Raw genomic sequence first — 13,170 nt, 5'->3', positions numbered from 1 at the left:
TTGTTATTTTTTCCCCAGCCTTTTATAAATAGTAAATAAAATAATTTTCAATTTAAGAGGATGAAGGATCTGTTATAAATTCAATATGAACACAGACAGAAATGGTTACAGGATTCTGAGCTGGAAACTACATGGGACCTGTAACATTTCCCCCCAAAATGAACAGTGTTTTAATATTGGCTGCATAAATCAACTTGTTAAAACTGTGCTCCTTTTTTTCTCCCTGAGCCTCATATGATTGTCTCAGTCATACCATGCATGTGTTTCAACAAAAGTCCTCTTTCTTGGGATCGTAAAAATGGACAAACATAAAAGAAAACAAAAGAAATCAATAAATGCAAAGGGCAGATACAGTACAATTTTATGATAGCTATTGCGCCAAGTTAAGTTCATCCAAGACTCTGGTATAGGGAAAATTCACTATGTCAACCATTTTGCTCATTGTAGAGCAAATTAGTTTAGAAATTAACATTTAGCTGCATATTTCCCCAAACTCTCTATTCTGTGAATATTTTAACAACCTGGTTTCCTTCCCCTCACTACTGGCTGGCCACCTAATAATTTCTCTTACATTGATATAGGTGCATATTTTGAAGGTAATGCATTCCTGTAAATCAACCTTAAAATTATTACTTCTTTGTTTTTTAACTATAACTACATTATAAACATTTTGGTCAAACAATTACTTGCATTTGTTCTGCTATGCTCTCTCTACAAAAAAATCAACATCTTACAGATATATAGGAATAAGAACTCTTGATATATATAATCAAAAATTAGTGGCTTTTATTCTTCTACTTTTGAGAAGAGATACCTTTTGTGTTTAGCACAATATTAAAATGTAGACTTCACATGTAGTTGAGTTCCCTTCCATTCACAAAAATACATTAATATGCTGACAAACTGTAACACTTAAATTGCCTGAAAATGTCAGGGCCAGAGCAACACCAGAAATTTAGTTTAATAAAATTCGCTATTCAAAATCTATTCAGATATGTTTGACATATAGTAACCATGCTCTTTAAATGCCCTTTATACTTGACAAAAATGAGTACTGATACTTACCTTGTAGGAAAAGTTCACACATATATGCCACATGATTTATTAACATCCCTTACTGACTAGCCCAAATTAAGCTGCTGCTAGATAGAATTAACCTAGAATGAGTTCCTAATGAAATGAACCTACATGCTGTCAATTCACTACAGATTCATAAATAATATAATGATTTTTTGGCTTATGATCTGAGCATTTATTTGAAAAGTATGATTAACTGGAAAGAAAACAAAGCATAGCACAATTTTTCCTCATTTGTCTCTAGTCAAGATAAATGTTATGTATCTTAAATATTCTCACTATAGACATTACAGTGTACCAGAATACACTATTTAGTAGTCTTTCACATCTTTGTGATTCCTGAAATATGTCTGATTTTGGAGTCTGATTAGTAGAACTTTCTTCAATAGACTACAAAACTTTTTAAATGCAATATTTCAAACTTAAATAAAATACCTCAGGTGCACAGTTTGGAATACTCAAATAAAATTTTAACTTGTATTTAGTAAAATCACGGTGAACCTTTTGGAAATTAATAACACAAAAAGCACCTCAACTTAGATAACAGCTTCTTTACTCCAGTTTTGTTTTCTGCTAGTGATTGGAATCATATGAAACAGTCATAATGAACTCTGAAATTAAGCAAGCCATAATCTCACCTTTGTATTCTCTTTAAATTGGCCATAAAAATTTGGCTAACCATCTCAGTTGTAACTTGCTTGGAGCCTACTGCAACTGAACTTCAATATCAAGCCCACTAAAGCAAAATATGAAAATTAAAAAAAAAATTAAAAAACCAAACCAAACTAAACCAAACAAAAAACCCCATGTCTAAGTTCCATGGGTTGTGGTGGTAATGTTTCTCTCTAAAGAAGAATTTGGAATTTGTTCTTTAAAGATGTCATTTAAAAACATATTTTCCTCTCTTAGATACTGAATTACATACAGCACAAAATAGAAATATACAGACTATCAAATTAGCAGTAAGACAATCAGAATGGGCTTAATCCAATAGGACATTATTCTGCTTTTATATTTCACTTACTGAACACTGAAACTTGCCTGCATTCAAGGCAGCATGCTTGTACATGGGATGTGTATTTTCTTCCAGCCTAAAAGTATTCAAGACTTTGTTAAAAATCAACACCACTGACTCAGACATCACCTTGCCGAAATACGTTTCTTGCTGATTTAAATTTCTGAAAAATCTATTAATAAAATTTAAATCTTATTCATTTTTACTCTGGTAGTTCAAGAAAAATGGACAAGGCTTGTCTGGTTAATTTGCATAGCTCCTAATGAGAGAAAAATCTACCTCCCTTTGAGAAGTCCTGTTGAAGTAGACAATGGCAGGAGAGCGTGTGTCTTTGATGTATCTATACTGTTCATTACTTCACTTCCTAATATTTACTTTTAATAACACTTTCCATACTCAGTTCAAATTTTAAACCACAAGCATTTTTATTGTTAGATAACGGAGTATAAGCCAAAGAGTTTAATGACATTTCAAAATGTGTAGGAAAATTAAAAGTAGTATTAGCTCTCAAACAAAAGTAATAAAACACTTAAAATATGGGGAAGGAATATTGCTTCAGCTTCTGTCCTCGTGCTAGTGTAGAAATGGGAAAACAAAATGGAAATATCTACTGGTAAAATTGCCTACATGCTATTGTATCAATAAATTGGGTGAAACATAAAGGAATTGAAATCTTCTCCATCCTGACTCTTGCTGACTATGCAATTAAATACTATATAAACCTATACATAACACTGAAGTTTCATTCAATTCATATTTCAATATAATAGATGATTTTACACTAATTTTTGATTCTGAGCCAAACATCCCAAAATAATGTTAATTAAGTTATACTAAAAAGTACAATTAAAAAGGAGTTCAAGTGGTAAGTGAAATCCAGAATTTTTTTTCATCCAACTACCTCTACTAAATTTTTAAAAGAATTTACTGTTATTACCCTGAATCTGCTATTATTGTATCTGCCATGGATACTGAATCCTATCACTAGAATTCCATAAAACAAGAAAGGAAAAATACAGAAGAATATAGGCAGAAGAAGGGGAGAAAATAAATCCCCAAACTGCTTAGTATGGTAGAGGTTTACATTTCTGCTCTTCATGTCTCATTTGTTCTAGCCACTAAAATCAGGGGTCACAAAAGTAGCAACCCTGACAGTTCTGCTATGGGAAACCAGCAAGTCAATAGTTCTTCCAGTCTCCTGTGCTGTAGAGCAGGCAACTGAGGCGATCCTCCCTCATTGGGTCTGAATTGGCAAACCATCTCCTGTGCTGCTGTTCTTCACAGTGGAAACCAGACTGGTCATCTGCTGGTCCCTGACTCAGGGGCAACCAGCTCACTATACAACTGACATTCACATTCCTCTTGCATCATTTCTTCATCTAAATTGACTGGCAGTCTAAATCTTGAGCATAAGCGCTTCACTGTCAATTTTCCATGATCCTGACAGTTCTAGTTCAGAATGGTTCATTAAACCACAAAGGATTAATTAAAATCAGTAAGTCTGAAAGATTCAAAAGTACTGAGAAATACCCTTACAATTTTTATGAAAGTTCATCCTTGGCCAGGATCCTTATCTTTTAAACTTGGTCTTGACTTGCACTGTAACAAGTGCAATGTTGCGTTTCAGAAGGGATATGAAAATTCTGATATGAGGAAAGATATTCCTAAGCTTCGTGGCTAATAATGTCTGCCTCTTTTGTAAATAATTTCAGTGTTTATGCTTAAAACCATAACGCATGATTCACTTACTGCATTTGTTATTGCAATTCTTAATAAGTTCAACTACTGTAATTTATCTTTTTTCAATTATCTCTGTTGAATCTGGTAAAATACCTTGTCCCTGAGAAAGATGGAAAATACATTGGCCTGTGAGGACTAGAAAATGTAGAGTGAAATTTGGAAAACAGACTTACCTTTCTTGAATAGTGCAGACTATCAAACTGTGGAAATCAGTTAATCTCCCCGCACATCACCTTTGCAGAGTGACACTGAAGTCACACATATTGAACACCATGCTAACACATTACAGTGTTACAGCACTTAGGGAAAGGTGTTCTGAGTCCATCACCATGGACTAGTTTACAGTCCAAGTCAGTCAGCTTCTCTGGTTCTGGTTCTTGTCCAATCAATAGCCAATCACTCAAATCTACTAACATTTAACCCAATAGATGTTTATATCAAGCATATGTGTTTATATGCTGATGGATTTAGTGATTCTCATGGGTCATTTTCAAGTCAGGATATTCTATTTCTAAAGTAAGATTCAATGTGAAACACTTCTTAGTGAATTATGGATGTTGAGTTACGAAAAAGGGAAGAGTTCTAACAAGAAGTTGTACATCTGTCTGACTACAAGAGGTAACACCTTGTCTGACTAGACAAAGGTTGTCTTCAAAATGAAAATATGCCCATAAAAATGAAAATGTTCTCATAAAATAGGCTTTTCTTTAATGAATAAATATGGTATATGATATTCAGCAGAGCCTAATTCTGTCAGACTCCTAAGAAAACTGAAGATTCTCTGTTGAAGGAGGGAGAGTGGAGAAAAATTTCTTCATAGATTTTCATCATTTGTGCTTTTCTTATATCATGCCAGTACACCTAGAAACATATGCAGCTGGTTTGCCTGGTTTTGTACACCTTAAATACATTTCTTTTTCTAGCACAATTTCTTAAGACAAGAGGTGTTCAAGGTAACACAGTATTCCTCACACACCTAGGTAAGGAATATATCAGCTGGCACACTGTACCTTTCAATAAATGCCTTCACTTCCCCAAAATACTCCAGAGACTCCAATGAGGCATATATCAGGACCAGGTGAGAAGTAATGGTTTACAGCGTTAGGAACATGGTAACAAGGAGAGCTGCCTGACACGTAACAAAGATTTTAGGAGCATGTGGGCATTCCAAGGTTACCAAGGTGTTAGACACATGTATTTATGTGATCAGAGGTGTATCTGCAGTAGACAGATCACATAAAAATGTTAACCACGATGTGCCAAGAAGGTGATGAATCCACAGACTTCCAAAACGCATTTAATTATCTTACTATAGTAAACCAATATGAATTGTTGTGTTCTAAACCAAATAAACTCTACCAATAACATAAAATTTAAAATTTTGTTAATTTTTAATGAAACAACTGGCAGGTGACGACTCTTTTTTGTCTGCTCTGTTGTTCAGTTAGCTGTTACTGCCCTTGTGACAAATGTAGTAGAACATGAAAGTGTATCTATAATTCATAATATTAACATAGATTTAGATTAATGGCAGTTTAACTTGGCACAGTTGAGAAGCGAACATATAATCTGGTATTTTATATCTTCTGAGGAAGCAAAAACTTTCAGCAAGCAGTTGGATTTGGTTACTTAATTCTTTGGTTTAGCTTCAATTTCCATTTTGAGAGATGCAGTCCTGAGAGACCCATGACAATATGTGTTTACCTGGAGCTTTGAACTGTACTACCTATTCACTGCCAAAGGCTGGTGTTGATTTTTGTGGAGCATTTCCTTTTGATTTAGCTCTGAATTTTATTTTTCCCCACCTTGACTTTTATACTATTCATATACTTGGCAAAAGATACACCTAATTCTAAAATTCTCATACTTGCCCTGAGTTTCATGCTCTTAGACTCCTCGCCTAAAGCATTTACAAATTTTATTTGGAATTGATAGTCCCCAGGAAAACCATAGTAAACAAAAAGATCAGGTTCACATGAAATTGGTTGAAAAACATCAGGTTCACATATATTATGCACTATATGATCTAGAGGAGAAATCAAACTATGTTCTAAAACATAGTTTAAACTAACTGGAAGTTTAAACTAACTTCTTCACTTATAAAAAAGAAGACACATATTAAAATAATTAAAACATGCATGGCCCATTCTAAACTGCTCCTTTACTTGCTTCCATCACTCAGATTCTGGAAGTGACTTCTCTCCCTCCCTAACATTGCTCTAAGCCTCAGTGCTCACCTTTTCTATTCTTCTCAAGATGAAATCTTACCTCTTTCATTTTTACTATCAACATACCTCAGGCTGTTATGCAGGACAAACACCACAAGGTCAGCTGCTTTCCCTTTCCAGAAATTCAGTGCATTTGCATTCCTTTTCAAGTATATTCTTATTGAAAAAAAAAAAAAACAACCAAACCTTTCCAAAAGTCAAAAAAAGTCAATGCTGAGCCCTTTGAATGAGGTTAAAAAATGCCCATGTTCATGCAATATACATCCAACTAAGATAAAATAATTTAATTTTCTATTCAGTCTTCAGAGAGATTACAAGTGTCATTAATAACAGTATGAAGATCTGTTACTCAGAGTACTCAGAGCCCTCCCTTCCACTATTCTGCAGCCAATGAGGCTTCTACTGCCACATCGAAGTGCATCTGACCATGTGAAATAATTCATGTTTCTTCTCCTATCATTCCCTTAGATAAATATTAGGTGAGGGTAAAGAACCATCTTCAGCAGACACTGAACCTGTATTCTATATCTCCACAGTAGCAACCAACACAGGATGCTAGGAAAAAGAACAGTAACAGATAACACCATGGCTGTGGTTTGGAGGGATCTCTGGAGGTCACCTTATCCCTACTTTATCCCCACTTTATCCCCAACCTCCCTACTGAAGTAGTGTCACCTACAGCCAATTGCTCGGGATCAAGTCCAGACAGGTTTTAAATATCTCCATGAATGGAAACTCCTATACCAATCAGAGAAACTTGTGCCAGTGCTCAGACACCCTCACAGTGGAAAAGTTCTGATATTCAAATGACACCTCCTGTCTTTCATCTTGTGCCCATTGCCTCTGGTTCTGTCACTTGGCACTGCAGAAAAGAACATGGCTTTGCTCTTTTTGCAGCCTTTCTTCAGATGTTTGTAGAGCATTTGTGAGTTTTCCTCCAGAGCTTTCTCCAGGCTGAACAGTCCTGAGGTTTTCCTAACAGGAGAGATGTTCCAGCTCCCTAACCAACTTTGTGGCCATGTGCTGGTGTCTCTCCATGTCTCTCTTGTATTGAGGAGCCCAGAACTGGACACAGCACTCCAGATGTGGTCTCACCAGGGTGGAGAAGAGGATAGAGATCCCCTCCCTCAACATGCCAGCAGTGCTTCTCCTAATGCAGCTCAGGATGCCATTAGCCTCCTTTGCTGCAAGGGCACACTGTTGGCTCATGGCCATTTTGCTGTCCACCAGGACCTCCCAGTTCTTTACGGTAAGAAATCTACAAACTCTTTCCTGTAAAACTGTACGAATCCAAGGATGCCTGATGAGCTCAGATATTTCATCATTCATGTTCGTAGAAGGCTTTCCACGTGATGATTTGGTTATTAGAATTTCAGTGGCCATAAGGAATAAACTTTCATATACGAATACACGCACACATGCGCATGTGCATGCTCACACACACAGTGACACAGAGGCTTGCCTTCATGCACTCATTTATGCTGTAAACCAGGAATCTCTTTTAGCTAAACATCTGGCTAATCAAAATCCATCTCCTCCAACCCCACTGAAGGATTCAAAAGTGTGAATACTCAGAGTATGTCCATACTCTGCTGTATGGAAATACAAGATGGACAGTAGGATTGTAGAATGGACAAACAATTTTCATTTTCACAAACTGATTGTAAGAAAAAATCAGTAGCATTATTTGCCAGATCTTGCTTACCTTTGAGCTCACAAATGCCAAACATTATTAGCCTATGTGAATAGTCAGGATATTCCTATTATTTCAGGTTTACATTGGCATTTCATCTTATAATTAACTTGCGTTAACTTTTTAAATACCTTTTATATATGTACTTTGTTTTAATTTGTCCTCTCTTATTTTCTTCTCATACTAGTCAGCCCATGCTGTAAACAATTGTCTCTAAAGCAGAATTCTGTAACCTGGTATAAGAATCTGTATAATGAGACATGACAAAATCACATATTGCTTTTTTCATTTACTATTATACACAGAGAAAACAGCTTGCTGTATTTCTCTATATGGTTCTCAGAAATTTGCAAACACAAACAGTAAAGTAAGTAAAATCCAGGTAAACAGAGATTTTTAAACCACAGAAGAGAGGGATGGGCACCAATAGAGTGACTTACCCTTACTCATTTTTGCTTTCAAAAATACCATTAATACTAATAAAATTGGAAATTAAAGATTTTTTGCTAATGTTCCCCACAATTCCATTTCATTAAAATGATTCTTCCTCCTAGTCTGTTCTTTCATTTCTGAATCTCATTTCATTTAGGTGAAAAAGCACAAAATAATAGTTGCATTTCCAATGTAGAACAGCTGCCAGTTCCTTTGTTCTGCTCTTTTTTTTTTATGTTGCATGCCAAATAGCACAAATTTACAAACAATGTGATCACCATGTTCTTCTCTTAATAATGACTCTATATTACAGCAGCTTAGTCAGCTTCTACCTTCAGAGCAGAGCACATTTCCTGCTGGCTTGGCAAATGTGTTGTTTGTCCACTGTTCAGGCTGAGATGTTCCCTGCATGCCCAATAGGTACATTCACATACTTAGTTTAGAGTGAAGCCATTAAGCAAACAGCACTGAAGGGCTTATTTGCCAGGGATCAGGAATGGTCCCCATTTACTGCAGTTTTCTATAAAATCTGCCTCTGCTACACTGTGTGCTATGGGGAAAAGAAATGAAACAACACAGCAAAATGTCAAAGCTGTCAAGAAACACAAAGTCAATTTATTGTTACTGAAATAATGGAAACTTCTACATAGAAGATCAATGACAATGGGAGATCCTGTACTGAGAATGAATGCAGAGAGAGATTGCTGATATTATTAGAGTAGATTCTGAGCAAAATCACAGAACTGTGAGACTAACTTAGCATGCATAAGAGGAAACCAAATGCTTTTGAATTTGGTAGTCTCTATTCCTCAACAAAAAAAATTTATGTCTTTTTATTCATCAACTACACACTCAATCTAAAAAAAAAAAAAACAAACCCACAAACCTTACACTGTAGATTGATAAATGTCAAGGACTCTACAGAAACACTAATCACCCACATTAACTCTGGAAGGAGTAAACAGGAATCAGTATAATTTAAACAGAGTCTAGACAAACAAAACTACATCTTCAGTGATGGTTTTCTTTTTTGGAAGGAAAGTCCACAAAATTAAAGAGATCAGTAAAGAACTGAAAACATCAAAGATGGAAGGTGTGAAATTTCCTTAATTAAAATTGCATGAGTGTCTGGCAATCACCTGCTGGAAGAGAGTACTGGGAATAATGAATACACAGAAACCAACACACAAGGAAACAGTAGAGAATATAATAAATGTTGGAAGTAGAAAATGTAAAGATTAAATAAAACTTGTAAAAAACCCTAGCTGAGCTGGACCTTACACAAGTTTCAAACACATGGAGAAAAGAAGAGTGACAGACTACAAAGGAGAAACAGTACCAAGTTACAAATACTGCAGCTGTCACCAAAACCCTTTGGAAAAACAGTGCTAAAACTTCTAGGGTCAGGGTTTTCCTAGACAGTTGTGTATCAGTGTGATTTTGTAATAGGCTGCATATTTCATTTGCTGCTATTTAAAATTATCATTATTGTCCCTTAAGCATAAAATTTACACTGTTAGAAAGATAAAATACGATCCATTTCCATAATGAGCCAAAGAGTGGGTTTTGATTAAAAACAATAAAAAGTTTCTAGGTCACAACCCAGATGGAAGACAATAGGCATCACAGGAAACTAGCAGACTGCAGCTTCGCAGAGAAACTGAAACTACTCTTAGGAGAAAAAAGCACAGAATCTGGTCTCAGAGATAATGAAGAAGAAAATAGGATCAAAGACGATACAAATTCACTGAATTTCACAAAGGAAGTGAGACACTAAACCCACCTGCAAGATCATGGTGGGTGGGTGACGATTGTCTAGCCATTTTTCTTCTACTTTATCTGACTTAATACTAAGCTTTTATTATGAAGAGGTTAAATGTTCTAGTTTCTAGATTATTCTCCCAAAACTTGGGATATTACTTACTTTGGAGACTTTTGTCTTTGGTTAAAGAAAACCATGCGGAATATCATACCCACATAACTTCCTGCAGTTTAGGTCAGATCAAGAGGCTACCAACTGTGATGGTATTTATGCATCCTTGTGTTAAGGATACCACAAGAAAACCCCATATTTCAACATTCATTTCAGTCAAAGATTAGGAAAGTTATATAACTTCATATGAGTATTTTCATACAAAATATGTAAAGAGGACTTTCTGCTGGCTGTCCTAGTATTTCTTTATAAAGAGGTTGTTAGCTCCTTACAGAAGGAATGGTTCTTACCTGCTAGTCAGGCAGGGCTCTCACTTCTGGAAATACCTTTAGCACACTGAAAAGTCAGACCTACAAATTATCAATGACACCTAACAGAAGTATAAGAGAAAACATTGTGTGTGATTCTTAGTAAGCATGACACAAATTAGCCACAGATGTCCTTCTGAGGTGACAGTGCACTTGAGGGAATATAGTGGGTAGAGCCCAGCTGGAAGATGAGATCCCTCCACTCTGTTGCTCCCACCCCCCATCAGGATGGTAGAGAGAAGGGAAAAAGTGAGCAAACTCATGGGTTGCCATTAAGGCAATATAGCAAAGGAAGAAAAATGATGCAAAAGCAATCACCACCAGCAGGCAGGTGCCCAGCCAGTTCTTGAGCAACAGCTACTTTGGAAAAATTTCTTCCCATTCTATCACTGAGCATGATGTTATGTGGTACGGGATATCCATTTGGTTACCCAGGATCAGCTGTCTCAGCTGTCTCCTCCCAGGCTCTTGAGCACACCCTGTCTATTCACTGAAGGGTAAGAGCAAGGAACAGAAGGAATTGATGCTGTGTAAACAGTGTTCAGCAATAGCCAAATCATCCATATGTTAGCAACACTGCTTGGGTCACCAGTCTAAAACACAGCACCATACAAGCTACTGTGAAGAAAATTAGCTGCATCTCAGCCAGATCCAGTAGGGAGAATTAGTACATATTGACACATTGCATTTATCATACAAAATTTCACAGATACATTATAATGTAGTTGATGCAATGCTTACTGTGAGTCATTGCATGAAAATACAATTGCCACTAAAGAGGCAAGAGAGATGCAAAGTCATACAAACAGTAGTAAGAGGTAAGAAATAAAAATTCAAGATACTGTACCAGAATACTGTAAAAAAACTGCTGTGAGAGCAAATTTTTTTTTTTTTTTAGTGTTAACAATTCAGGAGGCACTACATGGTTATGGAAAATTCAATAAACTACCTTAGTGTACCTCATAGCAACATGGATGTTTTTGGTTACTGAGTTTGTATTTATCAGAAATGGCAACAATTTGCTTCACTTCCCATCCAAAGCACAGAAATTTAATTGGTAAAAGTAATTTTCAATGGGATTTAGCAGCAAGTTGTCTTATTTTTTCTGAAGAGAAACTCATGGATTTGCATTTTAATAGGATGAAGTTATAGACCCAAACCTTCATGTTTGTGGCATAAACCTCTATGCTGCTGAAAAAAGTTTGAGAAAAATCACACATACATAAAATAGGAACCAATGAATATTCAGATCAGTTTTTATCTATTAAAATGTGATAAGAATTTTGCATAACATGCTTTTTTTCTCATGTAGTTTGAATTTTGTGGTTAGATTGCTCCAATTGATGCCTCAAAATTTACCTTTATCAAAAAAACCTTTTGAGTAAATTGAGAGTTAAGGAAGATCAGCTCTTGATTTTAGCTGTCTATTGTGGAGAATGTATAAAGAAACTCAGGCAATATTTGTGCAGTCTCATTAATTGCATAAAGAACCAGTCTGCAAGAAATGAACCTGCAGTTACCAAATACAGAACGAAAGAATGGGTGACAAATCTAGGGAACTGTTGGTTCAAAGTGTTATTTGGGTAATCACTGCATTAGTTGCCTGACTAGTACATACATGCTGTCAAATATATCTCTGCCTTGTCAAATATCTGGTTTCTCCTGAATCTGAAGGAGTCCAGCCTAAATTTCATGAAAGTAATTGCTCTTGCATAATCTCCTTTAGGTTTATACCAGCAGGTTGTATCACCTCAAGAGCTACAAAAGAAGATTAGAGGCCTTGACCTGGTATCTGCTGGTACACGGTCAACACAATTACCTTTTCCAAGGGGTAAATCCCAGCTCTTCTTTGTTCTTCTTCATTGCCTATAAGCAGTGTAGCGGCCACTATTAATGACTCTTACATATAATTCTACCTTGAAAAAGAGACTAAAAGGAAGGGGTAAACAAGACCGATAAGCCACAGAAAACTTATGTGTGAAACTATTTTTAGGAAGAAAGTGTGCCTGTATACATTTTCAGTACCAGCAGATAGTCTGCCATCAAGCTTGTTACAGAAGATCCCAGAGTACACTTATTCAATGGATGATTACAGCCTTCTGCCCAGGTGCTGGGACTCTGCTTGGAAACAGTGCAATGCTGAAGTCAGTGTCTGGAAGGAGCTCAAAGTATTCAGATGACAGATGTCTGGGATGCAAGCACTGAAGAGCATTGCTGCATTAAGTCACTTCACCGTAGTTTAAGCTTTAAGCTTTTCTGGAATGGACTGATACCAAAAACATCCTCTAAGGGCTCATGAAAGTTGTCTGCTACCTGCTCAAGCCTTACTTCTTACTTATCATCAACCAGACCTGCTGAAACTTTCAAAAAGACTCTCAAAGAGTCACACAGGGAAATTAATGAAATGCCAACCTCACAGAGGATGCCACCTGTTGAGATCTGTTTCTTCCAAAAAAACAGCAATTATTTATTTTTGTTGTTTACGTAACATGAGGTCATAAACCTATACCTACAACTCTCAAAGGTGTACTCATTTTGAATTGCAACTGTTAAGATATCAATGTGAAGGCATAGCTCCATCAAACACTACAGAGCCTGTGTAGCAGCCTGCTTGAATGTGCTGTCCACCCCATACTACAGCCTGCTGCCAATTTCAAGGTAATAATCATTTTTTAAAAAGAACTTCCAGACTGGATATTAATAATAGGCAAGCAAAGGTAAAGTACCTGACATACTACCTGAGA

The 13,170-nt window shown here is 36.2% G+C and overlaps 1 protein-coding gene across 4 annotated transcripts in view; it reads right to left on the bottom strand.

The window, feature by feature from the left end:
* EYS (eyes shut homolog) overlaps window positions 1-13,170 on the bottom strand; it is a 723,820-nt gene that overhangs the window by 227,032 nt on the left and 483,618 nt on the right. For 3 of the 4 annotated variants that reach the window (XR_008429984.1, XR_008429983.1, XR_008429982.1), the window contains exons 1-2: window positions 4,843-4,931; window positions 1,716-1,813 (exon numbers count right to left, since the gene is read on the bottom strand). The exons of the other annotated variant lie outside the window; for it this stretch is intronic. The gene's annotated coding sequence lies outside the window, so the exon portion shown is untranslated. Of the gene's footprint in view, window positions 1-1,715; window positions 1,814-4,842; window positions 4,932-13,170 lie in introns of those variants that run through there. 4 annotated transcript variants of the gene reach the window in all.

The sequence above is a fragment of the Vidua chalybeata genome, chromosome 3 (assembly GCF_026979565.1).
Source record: "Vidua chalybeata isolate OUT-0048 chromosome 3, bVidCha1 merged haplotype, whole genome shotgun sequence".
Classification (NCBI taxonomy): domain Eukaryota; kingdom Metazoa; phylum Chordata; class Aves; order Passeriformes; family Viduidae; genus Vidua; species Vidua chalybeata.
The sequence above is the reverse complement of the archived record's forward strand: the minus strand, read 5'-3'. Positions and strand labels throughout refer to the sequence as shown.